The sequence below is a fragment of the Salminus brasiliensis genome, chromosome 11 (assembly GCF_030463535.1).
Source record: "Salminus brasiliensis chromosome 11, fSalBra1.hap2, whole genome shotgun sequence".
NCBI lineage: Eukaryota > Metazoa > Chordata > Actinopteri > Characiformes > Bryconidae > Salminus > Salminus brasiliensis.
The window spans coordinates 1,152,947-1,163,188 of NC_132888.1; the positions used below are offsets into that span (position 1 = coordinate 1,152,947).

At 44.7% G+C, this 10,242-nt stretch overlaps 1 long non-coding RNA gene across 2 annotated transcripts; it reads right to left on the reverse strand.

The window, feature by feature from the left end:
* Positions 1-179: 179 nt before the first annotated feature.
* LOC140565380 (uncharacterized) lies at positions 180-7,964 on the reverse strand. 2 transcript variants are annotated; one of them, XR_011980586.1, is made up of 2 exons: positions 5,284-7,964; positions 180-2,098 (listed from the first exon to the last, which is right to left on the reverse strand). It is a non-coding gene; the product is annotated as an uncharacterized lncRNA (long non-coding RNA). The 2 variants fall into 2 exon arrangements; XR_011980587.1 differs by lacking the exon at positions 5,284-7,964 and adding an exon at positions 3,245-5,271.
* Between the last annotated feature and the right edge of the window lie 2,278 nt (positions 7,965-10,242).

Genomic DNA, 10,242 nt, shown 5'->3' on the forward strand with positions numbered 1-10,242 from the left:
ATAACTGTATAATGTCACATACACTTTATGTCCAAATATTTATGGACACCTTTTCTGCCCCAACACAACACTGCCGCCTGTAGAAAAATGTCTACATAGTGTTGCCCGTACCCCACCCCTCTTCCGGGGCGCAACACCTTGCGTGTTCGTTTTGTGGAAAGAGTCGCAGACGAGTGGAGTGAAGTTAGAAGCAAACCAAAGTATTTATTTAAGAATGCTGGATCCAGGAGAACAAATGCATTAAAGACAGTGTATCAACCATCCCAAAGCAAAGTTCTGACCCCGTTCTCATCTGACTCCACGTTTATACCCCAAATGACGTGAAACCTGCCGATGAGGCGTTTCTACAGATTAGTCTATGTGAATATGCAAGATGGCACATGTTAGTACTCAGATTCACGTGTCTGACTCCACCATCATGCTTGACCTTGACTATGTTTTGTATTTTCTCAAAGCTGGACAGTGTAGCATTCTCTATGTGTGTGCGAGGCAGCTGCAGGTTAGGGAGTTACCCACACAGAGAGAAGGCCGCTTTGTCCGACCCTATCAGCATCCCCTCTACCCACACAGAGAGAAGGCCGCTCCGTCCGACCCTATCAGCATCCCCTCTACCCACACAGAGAGAAGGCCGCTTTGTCCGACCCTATCAGCATCCCCTCTACCCACACAGAGAGAAGGCCGCTCCGTCCGACCCTATCAGCATCCCCTCCATATCACTTCAGTTCAAACAAAGTACACCAGTCCCAATTGGGGCCAACACGATGGTCCATGACAGTGACTTCAGACACATGGAGTGGCCTCACTTGTCATGCTGATGTATAGTTTTAATAACGCAAATGTCTTTAAGCATGAATCACCCGCCTTTACCATAGAACTCCATATGTTACATGTTAATGTGTCTCAGGAGTCCATGTCATGTGAGTTAGTAGGCCATACAATGTAATAAGGTTATAATATGTCTTATGAGTAAATATCATGTAAGTTAGTAAGTGGGTGAGTAATATGCCATGCAAAGTGACTCTATATGTCGCACACCAATACGTGTTACAAGTGGGTATTATGTGGGTTAGAAACAAGCTATACATTGTTAGCTATGTGTGTAAGCCTACATGATATAAGTATCGGATAATCATTTGTATAGATGCATATAAAATACAAGGTTTCACACAATGATTATGTAGTTGTTAATACTAAGTTGAGTAATCATTATTTAAGGATAATTTGTCAACAAACACAAGGTATAATAAACATTTTACTACAACAATCTCCCTTTTGACGTGTCCTCGAAGACACGTCAACACACTTGTAGTTCCTCCAAACATGTGTTTGACATGTGGTTTACATTTGTGAGAGCGAAAACCTGTCCGGCAGCCAACCAACCAATTTTGACAGGAAAAATTCTCTCACAACCCCTCTGCCCCAGGCGGCCAATTTTACCCATGTCAATGGAGGAAGTGACATTATTCCCATCCTTTGCCACCCCCTTTTCCCGTACCAAGCCATTATTAAACAACAAATGTGTTTTCCCTCTAAGTTTCCCTCTACTTAGTAAACTATTGTCTATAACCCTATATGTGTAAGTGTTAAAGTTACAATGTGTGTTTTTTTTTTTTTTTTTTTTTTTTTTTTTTTTTTTTTTTTACAATCTCTTAGTTCAAGGCAACCTGTAAAGAAAAAATGTTTTATTGTTCTGGGTCACCGTCAGTGCTGGACAGCTCCTCGGTGGCTCCCCTCGGGCCCAGGGGTGCTCGGATGTCGCTTGTCGTCAGCTCGGTGTCAGTTGGTCAGGTAGATGCGCTCTTGTCGCGCATCTCTCTCTCAAGGCGTGCTCAGATGGCACTTGTTGCTGATTGGATGCTTGCTTCTGCACCTGTTGGTCCCCGGGTGGCAGTGCTGGCTTGCACTGAGATAGGTGGTACCACGAGCTGCCTTTGCTCTGGAGTCGTACCGCGTGGCTGGTTCTCTCTGTCACCTGGAATGGACCTGTCCAGCGAGGCTCTGACCACTTTCGCTTAATGGCTCTCAGGTACAACCATGGGGCCACGGCCACCTCCGGGGGTATCTCGCGGTCCTCGTCTCCTCCTCTGTTTCTCCGTACCTGTACAGATAAATCCTCACACACTGATTTTAGTTTCAAAAACAGCTGTCGATATGTATCTGTTGTAATCCCAGGCGAGCCTGTATCAATCTTGTTTTTGGGCCTGGAAATGCTATGCCTCTGACCAGTTCAAATGGGGAGAAGCCTGTGCTTCTATTAATTGAGTTCCGAATGCTGATCAGGGCCATTGGGAGGGCATCTAGCCAATTCATGCCCGTGGTCAGTGTAATCTTAGCTAGCTTGGATTTTAAATTTTGATTCATCCTCTCCACCTGACCCTGTGAGGCAGGATGATACACACAACCATAGCTATGGCGCAGCCCCAACGACTGCTCCACCCACTGCAGTGTCTTGCTCGTAAAATGACTCCCATTATCTGAGTGAACCTTCCTGGGGAACCCGTGTTGTGGTATCCAACAATTGATCAACATCTTGCACACAGACCTGGCATCCTCTTTTATGGTGGGAATTGCCTCCACCCACCCTGAAAATCGGTCTACTACCACCAGGAGATACCTGTATCTCCTTACTGAGTCAATCATGTCAGTATAGTCAATCTGAATTTCTTCTCCGTGTGAATCTGGCAATGGAAACTTTCCAGGTGTTAGCTTAAGTGCTTTTGCTACGTTCTGGGTGTTACAAATCTGACATTGGGTGATGTAATCTACCACTAAGGCTGACATGAATGGGTGCCACCATTGTTTTAGATTTTCCAGTGTTTGTTGTCTCCCTACGTGTGCTACTGTGTGTGCTTCTTCTAGAACTGCTTTCGCTAGTGACATTGGTAACACTGCTTGTCCCCTTTGTGACATCCACACCTGGCTGTCTGGACTAGCCCCCTTTGCTAGCCACGTTGACTTCTCCTCTGGACTTGCCTCATCCTGTAGGCGTCTAAGCTCTTGTCCTGTGGGAATCGGTTCCCAGGGTACACTGGAGTCCAACACAAACATGGTGTTGGGTTCCGTGTAGCCTGCTGCTCTTTTTGCTGCCCCATCTGCTGCTTCATTCCCTCTGTTTATCATTGTGTCTCCCTTTTGGTGTCCTTTACACTTTACAATTGCTACTTTGCTCGGTTTGTGTATGGCTGCTTCTAATCGCATTAATTCTGTTTTATGTTTGACTGGTTTCCCAGCGCTTGTGACATACCCAGCTTGCTTCCAGTGTGGAATGTCTACATGTGCTGCTGTCACTACGTATGCTGAGTCGCTGTAGATAGTGACGTCTCTCCCTTCTGCCCAAAACTCATGTCCAAAAACTCATGTGCCTCCCCCCTTGCTTCCTGGACCACCGCGTATCCTGCTCTGACTCCACCTGTGTTTGTTCTGTACCCACACCCATCTGTCCACAAATTCCACGACCCTGGGATGGGTGTGGCCTGTAAATCTGGTCTTACTTTTCCTTGCCTCTCTACCTGTTCCTCACACTCATGTGGTGGGCCTTCCAGCATCCCCTCTGCCATGTTGACTCCTTCATGTGTGTAGGTGATGTTGGGTGCAGTCAGTGCTTTGTGAATGCGTCTCTGTCGCAAGGGAGTGAGTGTAAACAACTGTGAGTTTATGTATGCCACTACTCCGTGTGTGGTTAGTATGTGCAATGGGTATCCTGCTACCAGATGTGCTGTTTTCTGGACTAATTTGGTCAGTCCTGCTACATGTCTTGTGCACTGTGGTTGTCTCCTCTCTATAAGGTCCAATGGAACACTTAAGTACATTAGCACTGCTCTACCTTCCCCCTTTTTCTGAAACAGTACACCATTAACCAAAGTGTCTGTTTCAGAAACATCCAAGTAAAAAGGTAGTGAATAGTTAGGTCTGGCTAGGTCAGCTGCAGTAGATAAGGCCTGTTTAACATCTATAAATGCCTGTTCTGTTTCTACCGTCCAAGTCAGGTTACCAGACAAATTTCTCATCCCCACGGTTTTCACCATGTCCCTAAGAGGTTGTGTTCGTCCAACAAAGTCAGGAATGTATTGTCTACTATAGCCTGTCAGTCCTAAGAATGCTAACATGTCTTTAACAGTCTCCGGTCTTGTGTGTGACAGTATAGCGGACATGTGTGTGGCTGACAAGCCTGTCGACCCCTGTGTTACTACCCTCCCCAGGAAAGTAACTCTAGATCTACAGCTCCATGTCATGTAGGGTACGGTTCAAGTCAGCTACTGTTCTGTCCCTTCTATGTCCCACTACCCTGCTCTCGTCAGCTGGTATGCAGTCGTGATCGTCAGAGTCATCATCAGTTGTCTCATGTCCCTCTAAAGCTGCTTTAATAATGACCATTGGTTTTGTTTTTTGGCGTAATGAGTTAATAGATGGTTTGGCCAATGTTTGTTTACAGTGATGGCACTGTTTATCCTCAGTTCTATTAGTCCCCTTTGCATGTAGATCGTCATAACAGTGGGTGTCAGTCTGGTCGTCATTAAGGGTCTCATGTTGTCTGCGCAGTAGAAAGGGATCTGCAGTGTGTGCGTAACTATCTGCTGCCTGCTCTCTGCTGTGAGCTGTGGTGTCAGCTAGTGGTGTGTGCTCTCGGGCTGAGCCCCCCCTTTCCTGCTGCTCCACTCTGACTGTCCCTGTGTCTATGGTGAAGACTGGCAACAGAATATCTGCAGGTGGGATGTGTCTTGGGTTGTATGGCGGAGGCAGGGCGTCAGGCCCCTCCCCCTTGTGTTTTGTATACTCACTGTCCACTTCCGCCTTCTCCGCAGATGGTGCGTTCGCCTTCGGCCGGGACGGATCCTGTATTTTCAGTGTGACTAAATCGGGTATCATGCTCAGAAATGCGGTTGTGATAGCTCTCAGCTCTGCTAAGTCCTCCTGTGCTGCTTTAAAGCTATTTTTAGCCTTTGTTCTTTTGAACAAACCAGCCCGCTTCATTTCTGCTTCAGCCTGACCTGATCTGTCTTCTAACTCTTTCTTCATCTGATTAATGCAGTGTATTAAACATGTTCTCTCTCCCGTATGTTTTTGTCACCATGTCTCAAACCTGCTGATCACACTTTTCTGCACCTCATCTCGCTGTTTCAGATTTATCACACCTTCTTTAACCCCCTGGGCTACCCTCTCTATTTGCAGTTCAAAGAGTTTCCATTCCCAGTTTCCCACGCCGTAAAGGGCATTTAGTTCTTTACTCAAATTTCTACTACTAGCCATGCTGTGTGCAGGGTGCTGATCAAGGATGGATCTCACCTGAATGGGTCTTCGCTCTACTTCTCTCTCAAATGCGATTACGTTAACACCGCAGGGTTTCACGCATTGAGATTTTTCGAGCAGTGTCCTCCCAGGGCTCCCCCTCTGCGCTTCTCCGCAGCAGCCGCTGCGCTCCGCGCTCCTCGACGGTATATAACAGGGAAAGAGAAGAGGAAAAATTTCAGCTTTCAGCTCAGTGAAGAATTTCACAGTCTGATAATCATATACAGCACAACCGTGTGTTCGTCAAGGCTCTCTCAGGCGCACTGAAAAAGCTCTTGTGTGTATCCTTTACACAACGCTAGGTACGCCTGGTCCCCGACCAGCCGGCCGAGCCGTGCTTACAGAAGCAAGTACCTGTAATTGGCACCCAGTCACACTTGTGGGCCCTCCGCCCCTTTCACACAGTTAGGCAAAATATGAAACACACAGCGGCGTGCTCACACGCACTTATATGGCCATACAGCCTCTTTTTAAACTAAACATTCACACTTAAACTACATACAGCGCCGTGTGCACGCACTTATATGGACATATCATATATGAGACATACAGCGCCGTGCGCACATGCACTTATGTGAACTCCTTTTAAACTAGACATTCAGGCCAATTACTTGTCTCTGACAAAGCGCCGCCCACACGGTCCCACTATAACCTAGTTATAGTAGTTCGATGTTCCAGGTATTACCTATACCTGCGGAGTCGCCAATCCGAGTGAAACAAAATTAAACAGCTGCTTTAATACACAAGATCACAATAAAATCATACAATACAACCCTTTTAGCAGGAACCGCTTCTGCTTTATACAATTAAAAATACACAACAATAATAACCATGACTACTTTGCGAGTGGATCAATCTCGAGGTGAGTCTCCCACCTGGCAATTATCCGACCACCTCGTCAGATGTCGGGGGGATACGCCAGCTTCCAATCCTAACCCTTGCTCCGGAATCACCCGTCGGAGTTACCCTTAGCCGGAATCACCCATCGGCATTAACCATAAATAAATTGATATGCTTCCTGCTCCCCTCCAGACAGCACTCGGACCGCCTCACCACTCAAATTTCAGATATTCAATATGCAGAATTCGATTAACAGGCTCTGCTTACCTTTTTGTGGTGCGCGCGCGAGTGGATCAGTGCCGGATGCCGTCTTTCGTCACAACTTTCCCACACGTCGGAGGTCACCAATTTGTAGAAAAATGTCTACATAGTGTTGCCCGTACCCCACCCCTCTTCCGGGGCGCAACACCTTGCGTGTTCGTTTTGTGGAAAGAGTCGCAGACGAGTGGAGTGAAGTTAGAAGCAAACCAAAGTATTTATTTAAGAATGCTGGATCCAGGAGAACAAATGCATTAAAGACAGTGTATCAACCATCCCAAAGCAAAGTTCTGACCCCGTTCTCATCTGACTCCACGTTTATACCCCAAATGACGTGAAACCTGCCGATGAGGCGTTTCTACAGATTAGTCTATGTGAATATGCAAGATGGCACATGTTAGTACTCAGATTCACGTGTCTGACTCCACCATCATGCTTGACCTTGACTATGTTTTGTATTTTCTCAAAGCTGGACAGTGTAGCATTCTCTATGTGTGTGCGAGGCAGCTGCAGGTTAGGGAGTTACCCACACAGAGAGAAGGCCGCTTTGTCCGACCCTATCAGCATCCCCTCTACCCACACAGAGAGAAGGCCGCTCCGTCCGACCCTATCAGCATCCCCTCTACCCACACAGAGAGAAGGCCGCTTTGTCCGACCCTATCAGCATCCCCTCTACCCACACAGAGAGAAGGCCGCTCCGTCCGACCCTATCAGCATCCCCTCTACCCACACAGAGAGAAGGCCGCTTTGTCCGACCCTATCAGCATCCCCTCTACCCACACAGAGAGAAGGCCGCTCCGTCCGACCCTATCAGCATCCCCTCCATATCACTTCAGTTCAAACAAAGTACACCAGTCCCAATTGGGGCCAACACGATGGTCCATGACAGTGACTTCAGACACATGGAGTGGCCTCACTTGTCATGCTGATGTATAGTTTTAATAACGCAAATGTCTTTAAGCATGAATCACCCGCCTTTACCATAGAACTCCATATGTTACATGTTAATGTGTCTCAGGAGTCCATGTCATGTGAGTTAGTAGGCCATACAATGTAATAAGGTTATAATATGTCTTATGAGTAAATATCATGTAAGTTAGTAAGTGGGTGAGTAATATGCCATGCAAAGTGACTCTATATGTCGCACACCAATACGTGTTACAAGTGGGTATTATGTGGGTTAGAAACAAGCTATACATTGTTAGCTATGTGTGTAAGCCTACATGATATAAGTATCGGATAATCATTTGTATAGATGCATATAAAATACAAGGTTTCACACAATGATTATGTAGTTGTTAATACTAAGTTGAGTAATCATTATTTAAGGATAATTTGTCAACAAACACAAGGTATAATAAACATTTTACTACAACACGCCTCAGAAAGTTCTTCACCTAATGGTGATGAAGACGCTGCCTGATGCCTGAGACACGGTTCTACCAGAGTTCTGAGAAGAGCTCGGCTCTAGAACCTGCTTTTAGAACCAGATCATTAAAATGGTGGAGGGATACATGCTGCAGGGTGTAGTGCGGCTACAGAAAGTAGTCCCTAAAGAGAACTGCATTAGTTCAGATTCTCTATTCACTGTTTTACCCTCATCATCATCATCATCATCATCATTCCATATAAAACTCAGAAGACTCGTGTAGCTGCACTGGTGGGTTCACTGTGTCGTAGTGTTGTGGGTTTTGTGTGAAACGCTTGGTTCTAGATAACCTTCCCCAGTCAGAGCTGTTCTAGAGATGTCTAGAAGCTCTACTAAAAGCTCCTCACAGAAGGTTCTTCACCTAATGGTGATGAAGACGCTGCCTGATGCCTGAGACACTGTTCTACCAGAGTTCTGAGAAAAGTTGGGCTCTAGAACCTGCTTTTAGAACCAGATCATTAAAATGGTGGAGGGATACATGCAACTACGACTAAAAGTAGTCCTCAAACAAAAGGCCATCATCATCATCATCATCATCAATTCATATAAACTCAGAAGACTCGTGCAGCTGCACTGGTGGGTTTGGCGAGTAAGTGAATGATGGGCTGTGTCTGTCAGGGTAAAGAGTCTGTAAGTTTCTCTACAATAAACAGCATCAGACTCATCAAACTCAGATTTTATTAACAGTTACTTTGATTTATTATTGATTTTCACAACTAACATCACAACAGAGCTCTACAGAGAGCATCACATCTACAGCAGGTTCTGATCCACAGCAGCTGCTGACAGGGGGCCTCAGTCTTCCTGTAACTGTGCTGGGCACAGAGCTGCGGTAACAGCACAGAGCAGCAGGGGGCGCACTTCTCAGCCCAGCTACCGCGCCCTCTGCCGGCTGCAGGGTTTGTAACGAACTCCTCCTACAGGTCGGGTTCAGTTCAGTGAACCGATTCTAAACGAACTATTCATTTCTAAGAACCGATTTCCTGATTCAACACTTTATTTGGTCTGAGTGAGTCAGAGTCAACCCTACTGTAGTTTCCTCAGAGATTAGTCATGAGTTGTCTCTGTCATCCACCATCAAGGCATTAATCAGTATAATTACATTATACATTATATAATATTTATAATATGTAGAAGTATTTAATATATAATTATATACATTGAGGGCAGTGGTGCTCAGCGGTTAGAGCTCCGGGCTGTTGATGACAGGGTTGTGGGTTCGATACTCTGGCTCGGCAAGCTGCCACTGTTCACCCTCTCTGCTCCCCGGACGTGCTCATTGTCCACTGTGTGTGTGTTTCACTGGTGTGTGTATGTGTGTGTGTGTGTGTGTGTGTGTGTGTGTGTGTGTGTGTGTTCACTGCACAGATGGGATAAATGCAGAAGCCAAATTCCAACTGTGCCCATCAACAATGGTCAACAATGCGGTTGTAAAAAAATATAATAATAATAATAATAATAATAATAATAATTAAAATATAGATATATATTATACAGTATAATCACTATACTATATATAATGTATACATGAATAAAAAACAATACAGTACAGGACAGACTGCAGAAAGTGCAATGTGCAGACATAGGTGACAACATTAAAGACAATCAATACAATCAATACAAAAAATACAATCAATACAATAGTTATATGTAACATAAATGTATGTAACATATACAGTAAATCAAATCAAATGTATTTGAATAGCTTTTTACTGGTGTTGTCACCAAGCAGCTTCACACACTCATTAATTTGTTAAAAACAAGAAATCACCATCATAAGAAGACTAAAAATACCTGAGACCCCCAGTGAGCAGCCAAAGACCACTGTGCAGGAGAACCTCCCTCAGAGCTGGAGGAAGAAACCTGGGAGGAACCAAGACTCACGAGGGGGACCCGACCCGTCCTCCTCTGATCAGAACTACAATGTATAATGTATAAATTATTGACAAAAGCCAATAATATAACTATATGATATATCATAACATAACATATATATATATGCATATCTGATGTTTGCATATTTAAAATATTTATATTCTGTTTTTCTAGATGTATATATACAATTTATAATAAATAATTAATTTAACTTCCTTGTGACGTCACATTACCACAGGTCTACAATCTTTCGTACATTAGTAAAACACAATTTATACACAATGAAATATCAAATATATTCAGTGATGTATTTCTTTGGTGGATTTTGGGTAAATGTTGCATAACTTAATAATTAATGCTGCATAATTAAGTTATATTGTGATTGTTTCAACAGATTCATTTATAATGTAATAACTTAGCATACACTTTCGTCCCACTTTCACTTTATATGGGACTTTTCTAAAACACGGTCCGAGCAGCCGCTCCCCGCTGGAGCTTGATTCACTTCAGTGAAAAGACTCGGTCTAGAGGAGTCGATTCGCAGTCGAGTCGGG